The following is a 7631-nucleotide window of genomic DNA, read 5'->3' as shown; positions in this document are numbered from 1 at the left end:
TCCTTTACTACACATCCACCCGATGCACCGTCTTGTTTGTTCTCTGACATATGCTTTTGAACAAATGATTATTTTCTTCTTAGAGTATTTTATATTTTTATTTTACATTATGGAGTCCTGGTGTGATGTTGTAGGATAAGCACTGGACTGCAAGGTCGTTTGAGTCAAAAGGTCGATAATTCAAACTTACCATATGCTCTTCAGAAATCCTACATGGGGTTGCTACGAGTTGGAAGTGACTCAATGGCCTTTAACAGCAGCAACAGCATTTTATTTCTTTTAAAGTTTTTATTGTGAATTGAGTGACAGTTTACAACGGGGCACATCAGTTTTACACTCATCCAATCATATTTGTTTCATTGCAATGATTAAAATCCTCTGCATGCTTCATCATTCAACAGTATTTGTTTCTATTCCCTCTGTTTTGTTTTGTTTTTCTTTGGACGTGCACCAAAACACTCAGGAATATACAATCATTCAAACAGCCAAAGGACACACCCTGCAAGCCTGCCCAACAGCCCCCAACATACATCCCATCTCCCTCCATGAGTCTAGAGTCCTCAGCTGCTCCATCTCTCCACATCATCATCTCTGCCTCCATCTCTGGCATCGCCACTTCTCTGGGTAGGGTTCCACACTCCATTCCCGCTCTTCTCCCTTGATGGCCCCAGGGTCCTCTACTCCAGTACTGTAAGATTGACCACTCACCCCTTTTTGCTACAAAATTTCTAGCTTTACAGTTGCGACAATAGCAATTAGTCATGATAACAATTACTGTTGAATCATGAGAGTCTTGTCCCCATCTTCTTTCACCAGACCTGTCTAGACAGGCTAAAAACCTTCCCCCGCACACTCTGAATCTAAACTCCCTCTTGAAGACTTGTAAGCCAGTCACTTCGTGCCTTTACAGCCTCCCACCCCCCATTTTAGGTAGCCAATGTCTAACTTGCCTGTCCCTATCAACCCTGTGTGGAGTTCTGGTGTGGCACTGTGGGTTAATGTGCCAAACTGAAAAGTCGTTTGAACTGCAAGGTTGGTGGTTCAAGCTCACCAGCTGCTTCTCGGAAACCCTATACAGTGTCGCTATGGGTCAGAAACTGACTCAACAGCACATAACAACAACATCAACCCTGTGTACAGAGGGAACAACATTTTATTTCTTAGAGAAACTCCAATTCACTCTTCAAGACCCATCTAGAATGTGACTTACTATATTTAAAAGGGAAAAAATTGTTCTTAAGTACTTTAAGAAAATTTTGTTTCTCCATACTACTTTGTTCACCTTTTGCTGTAATTATTTGTGTATTAATTGCTTTTGAGGAGTCCTGGTGTGGTGCTGTGAGTTAATATTCTGGATTGTAAAATCAGTTTGAATTGCAAGGTTGGTGGTTCAAGCTCCCCAGCCACTCCTTGGAAAACCTATACAGGGTTACTATGGGTTTGAACTGACTTGATGGCACTTGTCAACAACAACAATTGCTTTTGAATTGCCAGGTCCTAACAAAGGTCTAGAACTGAGAAATTGCTCAGCAAAGGCTTATTGAATGGAGGAATGAACTGAGTAGTACCTTCAAATTTCACCAATAAAATTTGCAAGCTGGGCAGAGAGCACTATCTTTGATTAACTTAGATTGGGTCTACAACAGGTGTTTCTGTCACTGAACTGGAAAGCAGGTGTCAGGCTTACATCAGGACATGAAATTAAATACTTTCAGCACTGTGCCTTGGTAGGCCATGGGTCACTGAGCATGAAGTGTTTAAGCAGTAATTTCCAGCTGCACATGCCAGGGAGATATTTAGTGATGCTACTCAGAAAGGTCATGTTATAGTTTACTACACATGAATCTCTGTGGGAGGGAACTACATGGTTTGCATCTCAGAACATGGTTTCAGTCTTTTCAAACAAATCCATTTGTCTATTATCTTTATACAGTTCTGATTGAAAGAATTTTAAATATATGTTGTGTGCCATCAAGCATGTAAAAAAATCAAACCCACTGCCATTGAGTTGCCTCTGACTCACAGAGACTTTATAGGACAGAGTGGAACTTCACAATAGGGTTTCCAAGTTTGTAAATCTTTACAGAAGCAGACTGCCACATTCTGCTCCTATGGAGGGGCTAGAAGGTGTGAAACATGGACCTTTTGATCAGCATCAGACTACTCAACCACCACACCAGCAGAGTTACATTAGAATGTGTTGTTGTTATTGTTAGGTGCTATCAAGTCGGTTCCACCTCAGAGTAACCCTATATAGGGCTTGTGAGGCTATAAAGCTTTCCTGGAGCAGAAAGCCTCATTTTTCTCCCTTGGAATGGCTAGTGGGTTTGAACTGCTGATCTTATGGTTAGCAGTAAAATGTTTACACTACAGTACCATCAGTGCTCCTATTAGAAACATAAACAGATCTAATACCTGGATTCTATGCGACCTACTTGATTCTGGCAACCATATAGAAAAATCAGAGAAGTCCTTGTTTTACAGAATTACAAGGCTCATTTCCCTCTAATGGGGCCCCAAGTTTCTCTCTAGTTTGAGTTACAAATGTCAGAATATTTCCACTATACCCTAGATACAGTCTCCAGACTGCCTTTGCTACTTCTCACAAGTAGTTTTTTTTCACACGTGCCTGGCAGATTTATCTTCTATAGAACAAATACACTGGGTTTAAGAACTGTAAAATCTGTTATCCGTTGCTTATGTTTCTGTCAAGTTGAGTCTGACTCATAATGATACCATAGGTAGAGTAGAACTTTCCCATAGAGTTCTCTTTATGGGAGTTTTTTTTAAATGGGGAAAACAAAAAAACAAAGGCTGTAATTCTTTCCCCGACTAAAAACTGTGTTTAATCAGACCAAGGAGAGGATTGGAGTGTCAGTGAGGCTAGCAGGCCTACCCTATGTTCCTATGAAGTCTAATTTAAAATCTGTACCTTAGCTGGGCTACATGAAGAAAAATGTGGCATCAAGATTAGAGGAAGACTCACTAACAATCTGTTATATGCATATTATACAACCTTTCATGCTGAAAACAAAGAGGACTTTAAGTACTTACTGATGAAGATCAAAGAATATAGCTTTAAATATGGGTTAAAGCACAATGTAAACAAAACAAAAACACTCACAACTGGACCAATAAGTAACATGATAAACAAAAGATTGAAGTGAAGGATTTCATTTGATTTGGATCCACAATCAACACCCATGGAAGCAAGATTCAAGAATCAAAGGACAAACTGCATTGGGCAAATCTGCTGCAGAAGACTGTTAAAGTGTTAAAGAGCAAAGTACACCTGACTAAGCCAAGGTATTGTCAATTGCTTCATATGCATGTGAAAGTTGGACCATAGAAGAATCAGTGCATTTGAATTACGGTGTTGGAGAAGATTATTGAAAGTAACATGTACTGGCAGAAGAACAAATAAATTTGTCTTGATAGAAGTACAACTAGAATGCCCTTTAGAAGGGAGTATGGTGAGACTTTGTCTCATGTCCTTTGGTCATGTTATCAGGAGAGACCAGTTCCTGAATGACATAATACTTGACAAAGTAGAGGGTCAGCAAAAAGAGAGGAAGACTGGGCAGTGTTTTGTTCTGTTGTGCATAGGGTCACTATGAATCAGAGCTGACTGGATGGTGCCTAACAACAACATCTTAGTGGGGAGGAGACCACAGTTAAAATCACATGGAGCTGGTGAACACTCTGCACTTCACATGCAAATGTTAACCTTTCCTGCACAGAATCATTCACATGTTATGTACAAATACAGCCGTTAAACGTTGACTTTGTTTGTTTGTTTGTTTTTTTAATTTCACCTAGACTAACAACAGCAATACATATAAATCAATTCTGATGCTTTTGGTTTGTTTTTATTGGGGGATGAAAAGAAGGAAAGAATTATACGATAAGAGAAAAGGGCCATAGAACAGTTGACCTTTTTGTTTTTACTTTCTTTTCTCAGACAGGAAGCACCGTCTTTCTGATGACAGGTATATTTTGTGTTCATCTCCAATTTGTAACAGCATCCAGGCCTGTTCTGTTGGATTTCAAATGAGATGAAATCTTTTTTCTCTTGGACAAATAACGTGTACTGGAATTAGGTGTGAGTGAGTCTGGGCATACAGAAGTGTACAGGTAGAGATGAGTCTGTGTGATTTAAGCAGATCCAGACTCATTCAGGTTCAGCTTAGCAATGCTGGCAGGGAGGGAGCAGTGAGGAGCACAAGTACACTGAAGGAAGAGCAGTTAAGAGACATCAGCTGGGCAGGTGAGTGCTAGTAATGCCAAGTAAACAGACTTTGGATAAGGGCTAAACTTTCAGGAAGCAAAGGAAAAATTTAAAAAAAAGATAAGGTGGCATAAAGGAAGGTCTGAGAGTTGAGACAAGAAGTACAGAAAGTACAGACGTAGTACAGAAAGCTATGCATTCAGCAGCAAAGCATATTTCGATAAAACTGCACTTTCTACTATTGGAACTCATTGAAAAATTCAACAAAGTGGTAGGGTCCAAGACCAGCATACAAAAATCAGATGGATTCCTCTATTCTAATATAGACAGCTCTGAAAATGAAATTAGGAAAGCAATGTCATTTACAACAGAAACCTAAAAGGTGATATACTTAGGAATAAAACTAACCAGAGAAATAAAAGATCTAAAAATAGAAAAGTACAAAACTCTATTACAGGAACCTGGAGGAGGTAGCAGTGGCCAAAGCTGAGGGAAGATGGCGGAAGTGTGGGCCACACAAACATTTACATGGATATTGGTGAAGAGTTCAGCCAGGAAGCTGAATATAGTGGGTCTGAGCAGATAGATTTGTATGACAATGTCATTTCTGCATCTGCAAATATGGAGATGCCCCGGAAGACCGGGATTACATAGAGACTCTCCCATCAACTGTTAGTGATGATATAGGTAAAGGAGCAGCCCCAAATGTTGTTGAAATTATCCTGGGAAGAGAATTGCATTGCATATTGTCAATATCACATGGTGGACAACAGATGAAGACTTAATTGAAGCAGTTCAGTCTTTGGGAGCAAATGATATTTTAGAGGTTTTTTGTTTTGTTTTTTTAAATCAGGGGCAAATGGCCAGTCAAGGGGTTTGCCCTCGTTGGTCTTGGATCTGAAGCACCCTAAAAAAAAAAAATTAATGGATTTGTTGCCTAAAAGAGAACTACATGGTGAGAATCCTGTTGTAACTCCATTCAACAAACAGTTCCTGACTCAATTTGAAATGCAGTTAGGAAAACTACACAATGAGGACAAATGTCTGGGGAACGTAAAACTCCAAGAGGCAGTTCATGTACAGCATTTCTACAAGGTGGTAGAGGACGGGGCCATTTTCCAGAGGCTGTTCCAGGAATTGAGTCTAAGTCTTACTGTTCTGGATCAAGATGTGAATGATCAAGAGAAAGGGGCCATAGTAGATGACAAGAAAAGAGTCAGCTTCATAAATCCCATAGTAGAGATCGTCATGACGGTTATTATTTGGAGAGAAGCAGAGAGACACCGGCATCATGACTGAGACCAGGACCGAGAGCTGGACAGAGAGCGTGAGTATCAAAATCATTACAGAAGTGGAAGAAAGAGGCACACCTTCCAAGACAAAACAGTCTTTATGGGGAGAAATGACACTTGTCCAGCAGTTTGCTTCTTGTGATTGAACTGAACCTGTAAGGATTCATGGGTAAAATGAACAGAACAGATCTGAATAAAGCAAATTACATAAACGGTAACCAGTAGCTCTATCTTTACTTTTTGTGTTGCTTAACTGTTTTATTTGAAGAACACCTGTGTGATTTAAAAAGTTAGCTTTTCAACTTCATTACTGGTTTTATACATTTGGCAATTATAATGTGTAAGCAATGGGGTGGAGGAGTCAGGTAAATGCTTGTTTTTACAGTAGTTTTATTCTTGTTCATATTATAATGTCTGTAAACAGTCCCACTTTGATTACAATAGATGTAGTGCTGTGATAAACTGTTTAATGGGGGAAAAAAACAAAAACACTACTGCAAGAAACCAAAACAGACTTATAAAAATAGGAGAATATATCATGCTCATGAATAGGAAGACTTAACGCTGTGAAAATGTCAACACTACTCAAAGCAATCTATAGATATAATGCAATCCCAATCTAGATTCCAACACCATTCTTTAAAGAGGTGGAAAAGCTGATCACTAACTTTATATGGAAAGGAAGGAGACCTTGCATAAACAAAGCACTTTTTAAGAGAACAAAGTTGGAGGCCTCTTACTCCCTGATCTCAAAATTTACTTTACGGCCACAGTGGTCAAAACAGCTTTGTACTTGTACACTGAAACACACATAGATTAATGGAACATAATTGAGAACCCAGAAGTAAATCCTTCCTCATGAAATCAGCTGATCTTTAACAAAGGGCCAAAAACATATTAAGTGCGACAAATGGTGCTGGCAAAACTAGAAATCCTTTTGCAGAAGAATGAAACAAGACTTATGTTTCATGCTATATTTAAAAACAAATTAAATGTGGATTAAAGACCTAAATGTAAAACCTAGAACTATAAAGATCATCAATGAAAAAAATGAGGACAAAATTTGGGGCTTTAATACATGGCATAAATACACTGTCAAACATAACTTAAAAAACACACAAAAAGTAAAAGACAAAATAGATGACTGGGACCTCCTAAAAATTAAACACTTAAATGCATCAAAAGATTTCATCAAAAGACTAAAAAGAGAGCCCACAGACTGGGAATTTTTTTTTTTTTTTTTGCAACAACATATGGGACAAGAGAATAATATCTAAAAATTATAGAAAACTTTAACACAACTTCAAGAAAAGAACAAACAACCCAATTTAAAAATGGCATAGAATGTGAACAGACATTTCACCATGGAACACATTTAGGCAGCCAACAAGCACATGAAAAAATGTTCACAATCATTAGCTATTGGTGTCCTGGTGTGGTGCTGCAGGTTAATGCGCTAGACAGCAATGTCGGTTTGAACTGCAAGATCAGCAGTTCAAGCTCACCAGCCGCTCCTCGGAAATCCTATACAGGGTCGCTATGGGTTGGAACTGACTCGATGGCACTTAACAACAACATTAGCCATTAGGGAGATGCAAATCAAAACAACAATAAGATATCATCTCATACCAGTATTAATAGCAAAGCTCAAAAACCCAGAAAATAACAAATAGTGGCAAGGGTGTGGAGAGACTGGGACCCTCCCACATTGTTGGTGGGATTGTATAACCACTGTGGAAAGAAAGCAGTATGGCACTTGCAAAGATAGTTGGAAATAGACATACTGTATGACCCTGCAATCCCTTTACTTGGTATAGCTACAAGAAATATGAGCCAGGACTCAAATAGATTTATGCAAATTGATGTTCATCACAACACTATTCACAATAGCAAAAAGATGGAGATAGCCTAAATACCCATCAATGGAAGAATGGATAAACAATCTTTGATAGGTACTTTCAATGAAATACTGTGCAATGTTGAAAAATAACGATGAATCTGCAAAACACTGTATAACATGGATGAATCTGGTAGACATTATGCTGAAGGAAATTATTCAATCACAAAAGGACAAATATTATATGAAACTCAAGAAATGATTTTCATGCTTA

General features: G+C 38.6%; 1 pseudogene; it reads left to right on the top strand.

The window, feature by feature from the left end:
• LOC102824473 overlaps positions 1–5527 on the top strand; it is a 43861-nt pseudogene extending 38334 nt beyond the window's left edge.
• The last annotated feature ends 2104 nt before the right edge of the window (positions 5528–7631 follow it).

Source organism: Chrysochloris asiatica, unplaced genomic scaffold (assembly GCF_000296735.1).
Source record: "Chrysochloris asiatica unplaced genomic scaffold, ChrAsi1.0 scaffold00086, whole genome shotgun sequence".
NCBI lineage: Eukaryota > Metazoa > Chordata > Mammalia > Afrosoricida > Chrysochloridae > Chrysochloris > Chrysochloris asiatica.
The sequence above is the reverse complement of the archived record's forward strand: the minus strand, read 5'-3'. Positions and strand labels throughout refer to the sequence as shown.